Below are 19,176 nucleotides of genomic sequence, written 5' to 3'. Positions count from 1 at the left end.
GCTGAGGTAGGCTGTTGAGTGGAAAATTGGCAGCAAGAGACCTGTAACCAATTGGTTAAGGATTGCCCTAGGCAGCACAGGAGGTTGGGAACGCATCAGATGAGCGCACACATAGCTGGCAGCGTGCTGCAGGCACAAGCTGCCGTGTGAGCGTGGCTCCTGTGGAGCAGCAGGAGGCCTGCCTGGGTCTTTTGAGTGGGAACAGTGCAGCTGGGAGAGGGGAGACAAAGCAGGGAGGAATTTTCTCAAGTATTGCCTCTGCTCTGTGAACATTTGCGGTTTGTGTATATTTTCAGACGTGCTTCTGCGGTGGTATTAAATGAAATGGCAATAATGGAATATAATAAAGCATCTATTTAAAGCCTGTGGATAAAGGAGATACCAAGTCCAGTCTTACTCAAGTTGCCCAGTAATGCTGAGAAAAGAGCTAAACCTTACCACTATCCAGCATTCACCTCCTTTGTCTTTTTCCCAACTACTGTGTTACTTTCTTTTTAGCCTTACCTCCTCTGGTAGTGTGGTCTTCTAAGTGGTTTCTAGGCTCTCTATCAAAAAAGGTATTTAGGGATGTGTGGGACTCGGTCTCTCTGTCTCAGAGCAAAGATCATCCCAAAATTGTTTCCCATGGAGTCTCATGTAAATTCTTGGGTTTCGCTTGCTCCATGAGTGCTCGTGGCTCTTCCAGGAAGTGCTCTGGAGCTGTGTGACCACGTTAGCACAGGGCTCTGCTGGCAGTAAGCGCTGCCTTGCATTCTGGAGAAGGAAACCTGGAGGAACACCCACCAAAAGAGCTTCTTAGCTTGAGCCTGCTCAGTGTGGTCCAGAAACTTTTGATCAGCTCAGAACACAGGTGGGGGGCTGTTTCCCTAGCGTGAGCCACGTGGACGTACTCACCAAGAGACTGTACTCCACTGGAGATCGGTAGGATTCTTTCATGAATCTTTCTCCCAGCAGCTGACCCTCCTCTCACCGCTCTGTCTTGCCTCTCCAGTTCTCAGCAGTTGACCTGGAGCAGAGCTTGTTTCAGCCTTTTCCTTCAGAGGTGGTATTTCAGAACTACGTCCCCGTCGAGGTCTACGAAGTGCCACTGATTCTGAGGAACACTGACAAGGTAAGTGCTGGGATGCGGAGCTTTAACACTGTGCTGGAAGAGGAGAGCAGTGTAATTCCTGTGGTTTACAGCATAACAAGTTACCTGCTGCAGCACAGCACATCCAGAATAAAATGTCTCACCACCTTTATTTTGCAAGACGGTGGAAATCTTCCCATGCTGGGAATCCTCCCCCTGATTTTGGCCGTGCATTGGTGGTATCTAACTCAAAGGAGCTTTTCTAGTCAGCGTCCTTCCCCTTGAAAGCCCTGGATTGATGGGAATGTTGAGGGTTGTACAGTTCTTTCTGCTCTCCTGCTTTACCTCGAGTGTGCACCATGTGCTGGTGGCTCCCTGGTTAATCTCGGTTTCTGGCAGGACACCTCTGCCTCTCACAGCCTGTTTAGCTGCCTCTGTGCAGCTCACTGTCAAAGCCCAGGGCTTGAGCCTTCTCCATGCTGGAGGAAGTTATGGTTAGTGGCATTAGCACTCCAGGAAGGGTGTTTTGAAGCAGCAGGGGAAACGGACTGATTTAGCAGAAGCAGTGGGAGGCCTTTAGGTGCCACTTTAGGCTCCTGCTAAGGTTAATGCAGTTCTGCTCAGGTTTTTCTAAGCAACGTGGCTCTCTGCTTTCCCTTTGGAGAACCACAGCACATCCAGAGTAATGTTCTCTTGAAGGTCTCCACCTTCACTTGAAAAAATTGTGATCGTTTGAGATTTCCCAGGAAAGTTGAGAAGGGAGAAGTTGAAAAATGCCAGCAATGTTGTTGCACTGTAAGGAGGAAAATTGAGACCTTTTGAATTTTGGCAGGGGAAACGTTTGCTTGAATGAGGCATGTGCCAAGAGCAGCTGGTGGGAAAAGACAGGAGGGAGGAAAGGAGCTGAGTGGGAAGGTGCTCTGGGAGAGAACATTGTACATGCAAGGGTTTCTCTTGACATGTAAGAGTAAGTGTGCTGGAAGCAGAGAATGTTCAGAAAAAGAAAGGTGTAATTAAAGATACTGTTCTGTAATAAAGAGTAAGATGTGTACGTGAGAGGAGGGCAGGATGGGCAGGTGGAAGTGTACGTGAGAGCACGTGAATTAACCCCCCCTCCAAATCTACCAGTCTTGTTGGAAAACAAACAAGTGGACAAAAAAAGCTGTCAGGGCATGTTGCAGGTGGGGGAACAGCAAGAGAAGTCAAAATGTATTCTGAGATAACAGGTTTTGACAGGGACATGGTTGGAAATGGAAGACCCTTTGGCAAAGACAGTTGCGGGGTGGTCCCTCAGTTGTTCCTGGAGAGTCCTGCACCATTCCTGGCCTGGCGTTTAGCTTGGGAATACTGGAAAGAGCAGCGTGGGTGCCCCTGTCCAAGGGATACCATTCATGGGGTCCACGCTGATTCTGGGCACTCTTTGCTGTGGTATCCTCTGTCCTGATTAAAATGTGCCTCAGCTTCTCTTTTTTTCCTATAGCTCTGCTTTGTTCCCATTAAGTCTTTTGGCTTCAGCTGCTCTGTTATCCAGACAGCACTTCAAAGTATTTGACGTTGCCAAGTACCAGCCAACAGGCAAACAGTCAATTTGCTCTATTCATGCTTCCTCCAGTGGAAAAGAACATCTGCATCAACATGTCTGCTATTCCCAGTAAGAAATAATAAACTTGTACAGCTGCACCTTGTGATTTTTATGCCCTGTAAAGGGGAGGCAATGTGTGAGCTGTTGATTTTTTCCAAAAGGAGTTAGTTTTGAAGCTAGTAAGACCTCAGCCATTGGACAGCTCTGGTGTAAAAGTAAGATCAGCTTTAAGGAAAATCCTTGGCATATTTAAGTATACAAGCATAGAGATGATAATCCCAAGAGAAGTGGTTATATTCTAATTTTGTTGGCTTTTGGTGATGTCCAGCAACATTGTACTCTGTCTCAAAGTTTTCTCACCAGTTTCACAGATTCCTCCAAATCACACTGACCTATACTGCATGGTAGCCTGAGGTTGTCTGATCCATAAAAATCCAGCTGACAGCAAAGTATATATTCCAGATAGAGGCTCTGTAATCATTCAAATACAGAAGTGCTTTGCTGTATAGTTACTGCTCTTCCCTGTGTGTTGTAAAATTGCTTTTCTGTCTTCAGGCTGCTCCTCACCACCCTCAGCGATGTTCTGGGTGGCTTTTGCTGAAGGTCTTAGCTCATCTCCCAATGGACTTGGTGACCAAAATGTTTGTCTGCAGTGTGAAATTGGCTCCTGGAACTCGCTGTCCCAGGGCACTGCTGGGAGCAAAGGACGTTTGGAGACTTCAGGACTGCCTTGGCCATGGGTTATCAGGCTCGAGCGGGTGGTGAAGAATGAACCTCCATTTTTCCCAAGCCTCACGTGCGTTTGTTGTTTATCAGCGAAGCTGCCTGTCAGTCAAAATTGCCTGTTTTAGACTTTCTGAGATGAGATTTGATGCTCAGGGGTTGATATCAGTGTGCTAGAAAACACCTATTTGCTGTGTCTGTGCTTGTGGTATCCCAGAGGGCAGAAACTTGCAGCAAGGTGCCTGCCTGGACTCCTGGGTGTGGGGAGGAATGCCCAGAAATCTGCCTTGCCTGCACTGGGAGCTGCCTGGCTACAGGCACCAGGCAGCAAGAGCCTCCAGAGAGCCGAGAGTGGCTTTTAATAATGAAACCACACTGTGAGTCAGTGCTGGTCATGTATCTCAAGGCAGAAAATGCCTCTGAAGCCCATAATTGATAGGCCCAGCCTGGGGGGTTGTCTGGCTTTCCATCATTTTGGCAAGTTGACCGCTCTCATCTTCTGCATCAGACTTTCCTTGTAGTGTATTGGGCTTCTCCCTTGCTTCTTTACAGCCCCCTTTACATTCCCTTAGCCATCTCCTTGTTTCTTGTCTCCTTGTCTTTCTATGTTCCTCGTTTTGCTCTTCAGGTTTCCTTTTATTCCCAGTAGGGCCACAGTGTCTGTGTCTCCTCCTCTTGCTGATCTGCCTGCATGACTGTAGCACTGCAGCTTGACTGTCCCACTCAAACCCAGTATGTTAGTAGTGAATTTCTTCCTCCCCCCAGTATAACAGGTACTGTTTTGCCTTCAGGTCTTTCATCCCCCTCCAGAGGCATGACTGCTTGGGTGTGTGCAGGCAGAAGCCCGCAGGTTCTTTGGGCTGGTTGATATGTGGACTTGATTCAGGTATTATCGCTCGGTGCTGCTGGTGTCTCACCTGCTTGGTGATTCCTTCACAGCAGGGCGTTGCCCTACTGCCTCTGGCCTAGAGCTGTTTTGCCCTGGCAGGATGGATTCCATCCTGGTGTATTAGGTGAATGTACCTCTGTAAGGAACTGAAGGAATTGATGCCTCAAACATTCATCGACACAGAAAACCTCCAGGACAAGCTGTGGCCTTTGTGATTAGTCTAAGGAATGTCACCCGAGGGAGCGGGAGTGTATGGAAGGCTGCACCCCCCACTCCCTTGCAGTTGTATTGACAAACTACTTATGTGGGCCTCAGAGTGGGGAAACTGAGTGAAACCAAAAGTTTCCCCTCAAGCACAAAGACCGCTAATCACTGTCTGCACTGTGTAAGCCCGGTACTGTGTGGCTCTATTGTGTAAGCCAGACACCATGCTTGCCTTGCTAACGACTTTGTGCCTTCACCATTGAAGAGGCGACAAGGCCTGACGAGAGGTGAGCATTTCTGCCCCAGAAGCAGAAGTATGTTAATCAGCTGATAAGATGAAACTGAAACTTTGCTGTGTGTGCACCCACCACGCAAGATGGTCGGACCTGAGACAACTCTGGATCCAGGGGTGCTGATCCAGATTTCTTTGACTCTCTTTCTCACCTTTCTATTTCTTTCCTTTCTTTTATTTCTTACAGATTTATAAGAGATCACATTGTTTATTATTCTTTTCCAAGTTTAAATTGTTTTCTACTGCAAGTAAAACATTTTAACCGGTCGTTTGGTGTCATTTCACCTTAATTTAACCCAAGGGGATCACGGAACTGTTGCGACTTCCTGGGCTTCCAGTCTGGGTTGTGACAACCTCAAGAGTTAAAAGTGCTTTGGAAAGGTGGTTAAGGCAGGATGTCCCCAGGGCATGGCCAGGTATTTTCTCCTCATGTTTCCATATGAGTGGCAAAATCATAGTTTCCTGTCTTTCCTGAAGGTTTTTCGGCTGGTGAAGGTTGTCTTGGAGACGTCGTCTTACTTCAAGTTGACCAGCCCCGGTGGTGTGTGCTGTAAGGTAGCACCTGGCATGTGTTCAACTTTCCGCATCCAGTTCAACCCTGAGGAGAACAAGGTGAGACTGGAGGTCCAGAGAGGTTGGTGCCTTCAGTGGAAGCTGAACCTGCTGGGCTGGATTCAGAACAGGGCATCTGCTGTGGGTTTTGAGGACTGTCCTGGTTCCAGTGGGGTTGCCCTGGATCTAGAATGGGGGGAAACGCTTTCCCCATGGTGAAGATTATGCTCTCATAGGCTGGAGTCTCTTATGTGTTTCAGGCCATTTTTATCCTTCAGTGATGGAACATTTAGTGTCATGTCTGCTGGTTTCAGAGATAAGAGAGTCTTCCGTCTGTGGTGGGGCGGCCTCCCAAGGTGTTGGTTTCTGGTATCTGTCCAGTGCTGTGTGATTATGGGTTTGCTCCACTAACGGTAGATACAGAGATCTGTTTAAAAGTGACCTATTATTTGGAAGACCCAAAGTGAGCCTGATCAGAGTGGGGACCGCCACCTTTGAAAACTGGAGTCACCTTAATGCCTAGCGTGTTGGACACGGTAGCGAGACAGCGGAACATTATGTCTGAAGTCATCGCGGTTTTTACGCACTGGTTATAGCCCACAGCCTGCTGTGGGGTCTGCTCCAGGCTGTGGTCGGGCAGTCTGCAGCTGGTCCCCTCTTGGCACTGCAGGATGCTGTTAGCTGCTGCAGCAGGGACTGACGGGCTGTGCTTTCCCTCCCTGCGCTTCCTTGAGCGTTTACGAGGGAAGATGCATGTGGAACAGTAGGAAAATGGCAGGGTGGGGTACTCAGATAGTAGGTGCTTTAAATTCCCATGGGCTGCCCATCCCTTTTATTTTAGATGGCTTAGGCTGCAGGATTGAGTACAAAATTGCTAATTCAGAAAGACTTGCTGAAGATGAAACACTCTCCTGAAATGTGATACTCAGTTCTGTAGGACGTTTGCTGCAGTTCCCTTCCTGGTATTTTACCTTCCAAATAGGAGAAGCAAAAGCCCTTCTGCAAGGTCCAGTGTGAATATTTGATACGTCTAGGGAAGAAGATCCTTCTTTATTCTTTTTACATCTTGGCTGTGACAACATCTGTTACAGCAACCTTAAACCCCAGCTGGTGGGTAGCGCTGGGTGTTAGTTGTTGTGTTAAAGCAGTAGCTCTGTGTCTGTGCCTCCTCTGGCTGCCTTAGGTCCCTTCCAGGCTTGGAGGGGGCGGGTGTGGGAAAGCAGGAAATCCCAAGCACAGAGGAATCTGAATCTGTTCTGGTTAAGAGTTTGTTGTGTGCAATTCCTAAATCAAATTATCTGCTTGCTGCTTCAACAATGATAAAAATATCAGACGGCTTCAAAGCACCGAGGAAAAAAGATCAGGACAGCAAGCGAGTGATAAGATGCAGAGGTTCCATCAACTCATGGATAAGAGAGCTGCTGGAGGTAATGGCTCCTGGCCCTACTGCAACAGTTTTACCAGTGATTTCAGCGGGGGCAAGGGGATACTTGCAGCCCTGCAATGGCACACCGTCCATCTGGAGATGGATCTGCTCCTCCCTACAGTGAAATGATTTGGGTGATTTGATTTGCCTTCCTACTGCTAAACGCCAGACAGCTGGGGGAACTGTCTGTCTCTTTTGTGATCAAGCCAATGCCGGGGAGCAGCACAGTTGAGTTTGCTCTGGCAGGGCTGTCCCAGTGTCTCCCATCTGCAGCTCCTGCTACCACCTGCCTCAGGTAGGCATGCTAACAAGGCATCAACCCTGCAGCAGAGAGGAAGCAAAGCTATTTCCCACGTCCCCTGAGGCTAGGTGAGCTGGAAAGGGAAGCTGAGATTAGACACAGGAAGAACTCTTAAGTCTAGGGTAGAGCTGGAATAGGCTGCTGAGCGCAGGGGTGGAATTGTTAGTGCTTTTAAGTACTTGTCAGACATCTTGCAAGAATAGTTTGGGTGTAGAGCTGAGCCAGTTCTGGGGTGGGGAGATAGATCAGATAGCTTTTTAAGGGAGTGTGTTCCCACCCTTGTCCCTATAATGCTCTGGGAAGGGGTGGGAAATACACACTTACCCTATGCTCACTTGAGATTAAAACAATTCCCGTGTCCAGCTTGTTAAATATTTCACCAAAGATTGCGTGTTGGTTGTGCCTGTGGCAAAGTCCTTTTGAAAATGCACCTGAGCATCCCCTGGCCAGTGTCAGTGAAGTCGCTGCGTTGCTGGGATTGGAGTTAGTGCTGTGGCACAGCTGGGTGCTTAGTGGAGCCTTTGATCATCTGTGGTGGTGATCGAAGTGGGTTCTTGTTACTACTGGAATCCCTTACATGAAATTGCTCTATTTTGGTGCCTCCGAATCAAAGTATCAGATAATTTTGTCTGGTTCTGCCAGCTTGTTGTGAAAGCAGGTGAATCAATGGGATTGGTTCTTCTTTGCAAGTTAACAGCCCTGTTCAAGTCATGCTGCAGGAATGAAAGGTTGCTAAGGTAAAAAGTACTTTGACATTGCTGGATGCTACTGTTAGAGTCATAGAAAACAGCAGTTTTTCTTCTGCCGTGGGATGGTACTGAATGCACTGTGCTGAGATTGTTTCTTTCCCTGCAGGATTATTTCTGCCAGCTCACCTGCATCACAGAAAGGGAAAAGTTTATTGTGCCAATCTGAGCTATAGGTGCCCGAGCTATCCTGGACTTCCCTGACCAGCTGAACTTCTCCGTCTGTCCAGTCAAGTACAGCTCCCAGAAAACTCTGCTGGTTCGCAACATCGGTAACCGGGAGGCTCGCTACCGCATCAGCAGTGAGAGGTAAAGGAACTCGTCTTCTTTGTGTAAAACACTGTTGCATGATAACGTGGTTGGTAAACAGTAACAACAAGGAACCAGAGCATCTGAGCTGCTGTATTGCAGCCGTAGCTGGAAACGGGCAGGACACATGGGGTTTGCTGTTGCTTATAGTGTTTTAAGTGTGTTAGGCGTTGGAATGGGCTGCCCAGGGCAGTGGTGGAGTCCCCATCCCTGGAGGTGTTCAAGAGTCGGGTTGACATAGCACTTAGGGATATGGTGTAGTTGGGAACTGTCAATGTTAGGTTAATGGTTGGACTGGATGATCTTCAAGGTCTTTTCCAACCTAGACGAAAAGAAAAAAAAAAAACCAAAACAAACGCGTGATGCAACCTTTGATAAAACTCTGCATGCTGCAGCGAGGTTTTGTACTGCAGTGGTGTCTCTGACACAGCATCTTGCAAGAGTGATTCTGTTAGATTGAAAGAGCAAACGAAGGAAGGCAACCTGGCTGCCCGTGGGCTGTGTAAGATGCTGCGTGGCAGGCGACAGCTCTAGGAGCTCAGTTCCTGTAGACCAAATGCAGTGTTAAGAAATGGGCAAGCTGTGAGCTGGTGAGAGAGACATTTAAGAATTTACCAGCAGCTGTGTCTTTATTTGCAAGTGCCATTAGAGATCATAGATCAAAGTAATTGGTATTGAGGCTCTGACAAGAACACTGTGTGGTCCAGGAACTTTGTTTTCCAGTAGGTTTGGTCTGGTCCCTGAGACCAAATATTAAGTAGAATGAGCTTTTAGGTGGAGATGAGCAGACACTGGCTTCAGAACTGCACCACAGCCCCAAAGCAGCATGCTAATGAGGGCACAGGCAAAAGATGCAGCAAGTGTCTGGTGCGTGAGTTGGGGGCCTTTTCTTCTAGAGCTTTCTCTCTTCCAGATTTCCTGGAGAGTGCTCGAATCTGTAAGGATCCAGCTTGCAACCTCCTGATCCTGAGTACCTTCTGAAACGGTTACATACCAGTGTCGGCCAAAGACACCCACGCTCTGGGAGGCTGCAGGCACATGGTGTTCCGATGGTCCCGAATCAAACGCCTGACATGAGTTGTGTTGTGAACAGCCTGTCCTGCTCCTTTTGGTCTCAGAAGAGAGTCACTGGTTTCCCAGTTTGCTGAATGGGAGAGGGTGATGCAGCTGCAGGGAAAGTGGTTCAGTTGGCTGGTAATTCGTGGTGAGTTGCTTGGTCATGGAGGTCTTGGTGTAGGAGCTGAGGTCAAGAATGCAGCAAAGACCAGCGCTCTGACTTGGTACACCTGAGTTGCTTCAGCTTCTTCTCCAGGAAAACAGGGCTCACAAGGCTACTCTTTACTTCTCTCTTGTGAAACGTGAGGGTTTAAGAGGAGCTTCCACCAAAGCTTGTCAAGGTTATTTAAGCAGGCTTCTAGGATGCTATTTAAGGAGGCTTCTTCTTTTCCCTGTGGAAACACGTAGGCAGGAACTTGTAAATCACTGCACAGTTTTCCTCTGGGATCTCCAGATCTAGTTGTTGCCACCAAAATAAATACTCAGTGAAGTCCAGCATCTTTTTGCAATGTACTCTCCAACTCTTCTATTGAGTGATACAGCACATGTCGAATCCTGCTTGATATGGATTTTAAGAGTTTCTGAACTTCAGCAATTAAATATTTCAGTCCTGATTTGCAATAAAGAAATGGGAAGCATTGCAAACGTTTTATTTCAAACTACACAAAAAAATATTCTGAACAACTGGATTGGATGTGTACAGGGATGGAAAGCTGGTATGATTTCCTTTGTCAGCTGATGACATCTGCCATCTCTTCCATTTCATTGTGAACTTTTGAAAGCCACTTTGACATTTCAAACAGATGATTTAAATCTTTGACTATAAGTAGCATTTTATTCTAATTAAGTTGCCCTGACTTTCATTCAGATTTCTTTTTAAATACTCTTAAAAGAGTATTTAAAAACACATGCTTGCATGTGAGAGGAGGAGGAGGATGATTAGTGGCGTAGAAGGGAGTGAGAGATCTGTGTAAGCTTAGATCCATCAGGTGACCTCTGTATCCTTTATTCTCTATCTAAACAATTTAAACTTGTGTTCTGGCCTGAGCATGTTCAGGCTCTTGCCCATTCACAAGTCAGCTGCAGATGCCACCATTTCCTAGTCCATCGTGCTGCTCATATCATGTTTCCTTGCAGCTTTTCTCTGGATTTCCTTCTCTGTGGCACCAAGCATAACCTGTTTGCCTTCACCTTCAGTGCATTTTTCAGCCCATCTCCAATCCTAACCTTTCCCCTCAGTACTGAGAGCTCAGCTCTTGCATCTGGTCACTTCATGATGATGTTCCCTGCCTGTTACTCATTTATCTAAAGGCTTTGATGTTTTCTGTTGTGCATTTCCCTCCAGGGAAGAGCTCTTAAGTGAAGCCATGGGGCCAATTCAGCATCCTTCTGCTGTTCCCTGTTTGGAGCTCTCCCTTGCCATGGTTTCTACCAGAAGCATGGCTGCATTTTGACCACTTTTTCATGAAGGGAGAAAACCACCAAAGCACTCCCTGTTATGCAGTCTGGCTTTGTGCCTCTCCTCCCTCTGCATGTCCATACCCAGCTCTTAACTGCATAGCATGGTAATAAATAATAATAATAGTATAAATAGAGAAAGTCTCTTCCTGTTGTCTCATTGTTAAGGCAGGATAATGAGTTTCTGCTCCATGACATTCACAGAGATAAATGTCATTCCAGTACATTCGAGTTGAAAATGGTGTCTGGAAGCAGATCTCAGTGCAGCACTGCCTTTTCCTGACATTGCTGACGTTGTGCTATGCCATGCTATGGGGCTAGAGGGGATCAGTCCGAGATAAGATCCATTTAGGAATGTCCCCAGCAAGCTCTGAAAGCTCAGGAAATGATCCTGCGAGGCACAGTGCCTCAAGCCCCCTTGCATCCCTCCCTGTAATACCCATACGCTACGTGGAGGCGTGAGATTGGCCAGTTACCATAGGACGTGCAAAGACCATCCAAGGACATGAAAATAGAGCCTAGGTGCAGTGAAAGAGGGAAATACAGAGCTTGCGAGATGCTGACTCCACACAGGATTTCTCAGCACGGAGATGGAGTCTTGGATGCTTTGACTGTAGCAGACTGGGTTTACTGGAATGGCTATACTGCTTGACTTTGGCTGTTATACCATTACTAAAAAATAATATATGTGAAGATTAAACGACCTTTGTTTTTTTACCTGCAATAGATCTTAGTGGACAGAAGAGGCAATTCAATCTCCGGTAATGTTACTGTCTTCCTTGGGTTTGGAGGTAGCTTGTAATGAAATCAATTCTCCCAAACTCAAATGATTTTATAGTGCACCAATAGACCAAAGAAAGGTTGGCTGCAGAAGATAAAGATGCCACGGCACTTGAAGCGTATTGCAGCCTCCTTGCACACTGCATGTGCCAAAGGTGTGGTTGCAGGAGAACAGGCGGCATGGTGGTTTGAGGGCCTGGGCCACAGAACTGCCAGCTTTGTTCACTTGTCAGTTGTGTTTCTCAATTCTGTCAGGAGCATTTGGCCTTTGGTATCATCATGGGATGCCCAGCTGTCAAGATGGTGAAAGTAAGCAAGATGTAAATGCCAAAATATATCATTATGAAATTGCTTACAAATCTAGTGTTGCTTTCTTTCTGAAGGGCAATAACAAGCCAGATCTCGGCAAGTGCTGATGTGCAGGTCTCTCCTAAATTGGTGTGGCTAGATAAGTTTATACAAGCTGGGGACTGCAAGGTGCCATTGGGAGATCTGGACTTGTGAAAGTTTAGATGTCGTACAACAAAGCAAACCTACAAACGGACATAGTTAAAAAGCATGTCAGAAGAAAATGAGCTATTAAAAAACCTCCAAACCTTATCTTTTGTATCTTTCAGGAGCAGTAGTGATTCATTAGAAGGGTAGGTCTAACAGGATGACAATTATCCTAAAGAACAGGTCACACTTAATGGATAAAAAGCCAACGTCTAAATCACTAGCGTCATCTCTCAGCAGTGGTTTTCATTTGGCTATGACAATGTGTCAGGGGTGTCTCCTTGGCATCTCTTCTTATCTGTAGGCTACAGGCAACAGCTTAGTGACGGTGACTGAAATTCAGGGGAGTTAAATTTAACCATGGAGCTTTCATCCTTGGGTCTTGGAGAACCAGGTCCATGTGAGGAATAACGAGCTCCTGCTACAGCAGTAAGAGAGTTGTCTTGTGGGTACAGCATGGGGTGGGATGTAGGACATGCAGTGTCTGATTTGTGCTCCGTTTCTCAGTCCTGAGAACTGAGTCCTGAACTTGGTTGGATCCTCTTCTTCTGACAATTTGAAAAGATGAAGATATCTTCAGGAGTGTTATTCCCATCCTATCCCATCCATCTGAGGGCAGGAGTATGTAGCCATGGGGAAGGAGTAGGAAGGTGATGGGATGGGAGGTAGTGCTGAAGTGTTGCCCGGGATCCCCCTTAACTAGCAGCTTTTCTGTTCTGGCAACATTTCGGAAAAAAAAAAAAAAAAAAAAAGGAAACAAACAAAATCTCTGCCTTTCCCACACCAGGCAATGGTCCCACCCAAGCCCTGGCAGAGACCTGCAGCAGTCCTGCCATAACCATCAGTGCGGATTCAGGACCGTGTAGAACAGCCTAGTTCTGAGGCTGGTGGTGCCTTGTCTTTCCTCCTCTCTCTCCAGAGTCTCAGGTCCAGCACACAAACATTGCAGGCCCCGTGCTTCGGTGGCAATGTTCTCGCTGGTTGTAATGGGAACAGGTCAGGCCCCTAATTGCAGCGATATCTCCTTAATGAGCAGAAACTCCAGCAATTTCATCAGCTGTCACTACTTACATGAGCGAAGTTCAGCTTGCGCATGGCTCCAGTTGTTCTCAATATTTTTGTGTGTGTTGCATTCTCTAATCATGGTAAAACTCTCCAGAACATGTTTTTAAGGTGACAAATTGACCACCAGCAAAGCACTAAACCAAATAACTTTTGTTTTCTAAGTGGGGCTGTAGAAGAGCCATGAACCCCAGCTGCAGAAGCATGTTTCACTTGACTTGTCCCTTTGCATTAAAGCACTGAGTTTTGTGTCTGTCAGCCAAGAGCCATTTACCTGGTGACAAATAACAATTGCTCATATTAAATTCAAAGTACCCCAACACATTTTCATAATTATTTTCAATGCATTGCACAGAATTTGCCTGGTGGGCCAAGCAAACAGTTATTGAGCTTGGATTACAACCCAGAGTCCCAGATTGCAGTGCTTGTGAATACACAGAAAACCTCCTGTTAAACTCGCCTTGATGTGCTCCTGGTAATGGCACTTCATGTAGCCAGGGGTTTAATGGTTCAGGATGTAAATGGGATCCCCCTTCCGTGTCTTGTTTCCGTGTCATTGTATTGCTCTAATCTGCGTTTGCACTTATTCAGCTTTTTCTGATTGTTCCTTTTCTTAGAGCAGCTTTCGTTGTAATGCCGATAAAACATGCCCTTTCTTAGGCTAAACTAGGATGTTTTCAAGGTAAAAAAGTGAATTCTGCAAATTAAACCATAATTATTCTCTGGTCTTCCAGAAGGACACTTATTCTCCCTGTCTGATTCCTAGGCTGCAGTCTCACTGGGACAAGTAATGCCCTGACATTTGCATCTCTTGAGGTGGAGTTTATAGGTGGCAGGAAAAGACAGATTCCTGAGGAAGTCAGTGTCAAGTTGTGCAGGCAGATAGCTCTCACCATCTCTGTGCTCCTCAAAACCCATCCTCTGTCTGTATTGCTAGCGGTCGGACTCCTGAGCCTCCCTGCAGAGAAGGGGATGCAGAGTATGGGGGAGATGAGGTCGTTTGACACCACAGGATGTTCGGAGAGCTGGATCTCTTCAGAAGTGAGAGTCAGTAGAGCCATTTCTGATCCTCTATGTTCTGGGTTTTTTTACTGACTGTGGCTTGTTTGCTTTTTGCTTGCACAAGTGAGCTGAAGTGGAGTAGACTGCAAAAGGAGTGTAGTCCCCGAATCGCCCACAGTAGCCCTGATGTGTCTCTTTCTCTGCGTTGCAGCCCCTTCTCTGTCAAGCCGTCCATTGGAACTCTTGGGATTGGCGATGCCATGCAAGTAACAGTGGAGTTTCACCCGCTGAAGACTGGGGATCATTCCAGTTCCCTGGTAGTTCACTATGACACAGGTAAGTGCTGGGCACTGCGTGGTGCACGCTCTCTGTATCCTTCAGAACAGAGCCCTTTCTAAGCAGAATAATGTTAAACTTCCTTTGCAAACTACTTCTGAAAGCTTTTCTTTCAAAACCTCTGCACGTTTCAGTGCTTAGAAGGGAGCAGATAAGGGACAAAGGCTGAGTCTGTTCTGTGTGTCCTGTGTGGCTGTGTGCTGGTCCATCCCTGGTGTCAGCATGGTGTTCTCCACCCAGCACGCCCCCATGACAGTCATCTATCATCATTTCCCATTGCTGCAGCCACCTTAATTCCCTCTCCAGGTGTGCCTCCCCTGTCCTTTACCTCAGGGAAAAAGTGACAAATAGTTGGTGTTTAGGGGGTTGTTAAAGTGGATCCCCTCAAGCAGGAATGAGATTTTTGGCAGGCTGTTTTGCTGGGAGTTGCTGAGTGGAGGAAGGAGGAACCTTGATTCTCCATTGCAGTGCGCACATGCAGGTGTGAAGTTTTATTCCTAGACAATGCTCTGTTTGAAGTGTAACGTGGGGAATGCATGTCTCTGTCGGACTCTCTCTAAATGCCCCCGTCTCTTACACACCTCTGTCCCCTGTACTGCTTCTCCGTTGTCTTGCCACAGACCCTTTTTTTATGTTGCCCTCTACTCACCTACATCCCACACTTCACAGCATCAGGACTGAAGCAGCCAGGACTTGAGGGCTCTTGGGGTTTGGCAGGGAGTGCTCACTGCCTCCCAAGATAGGTATAAAATTTATACTAGGGTCTACTAGAGAAGCCAAGCTCAGGCCACAGAAATGCTGTCAGCTTTGTAAGTCACTTTAAGATTAAGTGGGAAAAACTCAAGAAAAGGTGTGATGTTAAAATGCCTCTGTCTGCCTTGGTTCAGCAGAGGTATCTTGTGATGCCAGTCGAGACACTTCCTCAGTTGCCTGAATGCATTTGGTGTGCCTTTTCTCTTGCCTGAAAGAGAGGTTTGTTTTGTCCCTATTCCTGAACTTTGGTCCTGGGAAGTGTGATGTCCTCACCTAGGTGCTGCTGTGATGCTTTAGCCCAGCAACGAGCATTTTATTGTCTTGAGTTTGTAGAAGTTCTAGAAATGCTCCTGTATCTTCCAAATGCTCTTTGTAGGCTTCTGAGTTATCACAGCTTTGTTTAATATTTTTCAGTCAATGACACATTCACAGAGAATGGTTTATGCTCACTCAGAAAAGCTCATTGGTTTGGGCAACACTGTCTTGACAGAACTACTGAAATTTCAGATAGAGAAGGACAAAAGGTGCCTCATTTGTATGCATATAGGGAACCTATAGGATAAACTTCAGAGGGATAGATCTTCTGAGTTAGATCAGGGCTAACTACCCTAGAGGTTAGGGCTGTGGGGTTTATACCATGTGAAATGAAAGGTCCAAGTGAAGAATCCAGGGCCAGGATCTTCACAGCTTGCTTTGAAAACCTGAGTCTTGTTCTTACTGAAACACCTGATTCCTCCATGGTTAATCTTTGAAAAAGTGATTTTCATGGATAGGCCACAGGGACCAAACTATCTGCTGGCTCTGGAATAGGCAACCTCCCCGGAACATGGTGCAGCCACCTGGGAGATGAAGCCAGGATTCGTTCCTGCCTGTCAGTACAGCACTGCAGTTATTTTTCAATAAACCACAGACTGAGAAGGAGAGCAAGGAATAATTAAGGGATTATCTCTCAAGCTTTGAAGCATACAAATAAGTAAAAGGCTGCTGAGATTAATTGCTGAAGTGAAACCAAAACATTTAATCAGTCTTAAAAGCTGCTTGTTGCAGGTGTAGTGCAGAGCAGCAGACAATGTTACCCAACCTGGCGGGGCGAGCCCTGGCTGATTTGTCCTGTGCTAAGTCAGACTCCCTGTGACTCACATACAAAAGCAGCTGGGTTGCTCTTTCAGAGCCACCAACAGACTGTTTCTTAGGAAACAGAGGCACTAAGAGCAAAATATCAGTGTAGGGTGTTGGGAGGCATTTTCCTTGCTTTACTGTGTGTCTGTATTGACTTGCTCACAAGTGGCAGTAATTCTCAGTGAATCACACTGTTGTTAGTGTGACTGACGCAGGATCAGGTGCATGGTGCGTGGGTTTAGTTTTTGCTGAACTTGAGTCAAATCTGTCCCTAGCATTGCTTAAGCAAACATGGAGCTCTTCCCTTTGCCTGCTATTTGGTTGATTAGAATTGTGTGTCCTTTAGACTGTCCTGGTTAGGAGTACAGGTGTTGTCCCCTAGATAGACTGTCTATGTGGTGGTAGTTGTGTTGCTACAAACTTTACAGGTGAGTGTGAAGAAAATGTCTTTGCTGCTAAGAGCATAATGATTTACAATGAAAATTTGACCTTCACTGCTTTATATGTCCAAACTCCTCCATTTCCCCCATGTACATGGGTCTGGTGTGAAAAATCCCAGCTCATACTCCAGCTGGGAATGTAAACATGTCGGGATGCTGAATCCCTCTCTTCGGCTAAAATTGGTGCTGGGTTTGGCTGAACCGGCTTACTTTGGTAAATGAGGCCACCCATGCAAGGGCTTGGCGCTGTGTTAGTGGTCACTGAACACATGCAGGAAACTCATGAAATCCCAGCCCTGGTTGTTTACTGCTGTTTGAGGTTGAATAAGTAACTGTAGCATGGACGTGCCAGCACATCTGAACATCTCAGCTACCCACAAGGATAAAGCATCCGAGAAAAGCACTGCCTTGCTGTGATACTCATCTGTGGTTTTGTGTAGGCTTTGGAGAAAACAACCACCTTTGCAGAGCTCTGTTCTCTTTCCTTTAAGAACCCCCTTTCAACCAAGGGTCTTGTCATCTGTCTTGCAAGGCTGGCATTGCAATCAGTGGCTTCCAGGAACTTGTTTGAAAATGAAATGAAAATCCTATTGATGTAGTCTCTAGATCAAGCCTTTTCCTTTCTCTTTTTTCTCCTTTGTAAATCCACTGAGGCATGTGGACAGGCAGCAGGGTTTAACTGAGGTTTAGCCCTTGTTGTGCTGCATTTTCCATTCCTGAGATCACTCAAACAAGTTGCTGAGTGTTCTCAATTTGCACTGACTTCAGCCAGAATGGAGGAGGCTCAGTACTTGTCTGAGCAAACTCCCTACCTCGTTGCATACTTGAGTCGTCCCTGTATTGTGCAGGATACCAGGGTGGGAATACCGAAACCATTTTCTGGTTTTAATCTTAGTCTTGTGCCAGTGTTTACAGGGACTCTGACGTTGCCGTGAGCAGCGTTAAGTTACTGTTGAGCTAAATTCATGGCAACAGACCATGAGCTTCTGGCGGCCACCGCTGTGTGCCACTGCCACTCCAGCCTGCAGTTGTTCATCTTCATGCACTTCTCCATTCCTTCCACACCAGGCAGATTTATAGTAGCTGCTTACAAGTGCTAAGAGGTGGGGAAATCTTCCACTTCCTAAGCAGCAGGCCCTTTTGAATCCAAAGCTTCACTGTAGTGCACTAACCGATGTAATTCTTGTTTATTTGTGTTTAGTGCTGGCAGATGGTTAGAAACTTACAGTATTCTTACATTATTACAGTTTTTAAAGAACATCTTGTTTCCCGTGTTATCCTAAAGTGTAAACCAGAATGCCGTACAAGAGGCTTCTCTAGATTTTCCTTGGTCTATCAGGCATTTAAAACCTTTGCAAAGGGATTTTTCTTTCTGCCTGTCATAGGTGGTGAGTGCACGTTGTGCTTTTTTTCCTTCGCTTGTGAGAATTCCCAGCAGTGTGGATGGTTTCTGTCAAACTTGTATGTTCTTGTACATCTGCTTCAAAGTGAGTGGAGGAAGTCGTATATTGTAGGCAAAAGAAGTGCAAATAGGAGTTTGTGCAATTATATGTTGTCTTTGCATCTTAATAGTAGCAGCACTGCAACAGACCGAGGATTGGTAACTAATACTTTATACAACTGATTGGTTATATGCTTTTATAGTTCAAATCACTTAGATTAATGGGTGAGTCTAGTTGGTCTCCAAAGTGTTCGTTTCTGTCAAAACAGCTAATAGGTAACAACTGTTTCCTGTCTTTGTTCCCCTCTTCTAGAACTGCTTGTAATAATGAATTTTTCTTATACTGTTTTTGATAAGGTCGTTCTGCTCCTTGCAGAGTATGGCCCCTCTCCAGGGCCTTGTGTTTCAAGAGAGATGATCTGTCACTTTGAGGGTAGATGAAGGGGAGTTAAATTTGTGCTTCATTTGCTTGAGGTTTCTTTGCACAGCTTTGTAGCTCCACAACTCCATAACACCTCTCCGAACAAAAAGCCTGCTCCAGCAACCCATGGAGTTGACTGCGTGAGCACAGACTGGGATATATGTACTAGGAGGGTCACTTGGAAGTTAAAAATCTCCTTCTGGCTGTTTTGTTCATCCTCAGGCATGCACAGAAACAGACTTCTGTGTGACGCTGCATACCCCATTTTTAGCACATGAAAGATTTCTGGAAGAATGTGGTTTTCATCTCTTTGCAGGTCATCCTTGACCTCAGCTTGTCTACTCTATCATCAGTGGAAATCACTGACATGTTCTGAAGTGTCATTACCGGTGGATGTGTTTCAGGGCAGAACTGACCATTCATTAGCCTCCTTTCCTTGTGGATCGATCAGCATCTGCTGAGAAGTAGAAGAGCAGCTTGAAGGGTGACTGATTTATTACGTGGTCTATTGGGCATGTCTTTGCCAGGCAATCAGAATGAAAGTTCCTGCACTATTTTCCCCATGGCCAAAAGCAACGTTTCAGCCAGTCAGGTACCCCATCGTATCGTTACTGTAGTAGCAATAATGGTTAAAAATAGCCCGTGGCATCCTGGGTATGCAGCAGTGGTCTTTCATCATCCGACGGTTTCATCGTCCTTTTCAATACATTCTGCGAAGCT

The 19,176-nt window shown here is 46.3% G+C and overlaps 1 pseudogene; it reads left to right on the top strand.

The window, feature by feature from the left end:
- LOC141938239 (hydrocephalus-inducing protein homolog) overlaps positions 1–19,176 on the top strand; it is a 112,134-nt pseudogene that overhangs the window by 68,921 nt on the left and 24,037 nt on the right.

The sequence above is a fragment of the Strix uralensis genome, chromosome Z (assembly GCF_047716275.1).
Source record: "Strix uralensis isolate ZFMK-TIS-50842 chromosome Z, bStrUra1, whole genome shotgun sequence".
NCBI lineage: Eukaryota > Metazoa > Chordata > Aves > Strigiformes > Strigidae > Strix > Strix uralensis.
This window is presented reverse-complemented; position numbering and strand designations above follow the sequence as displayed.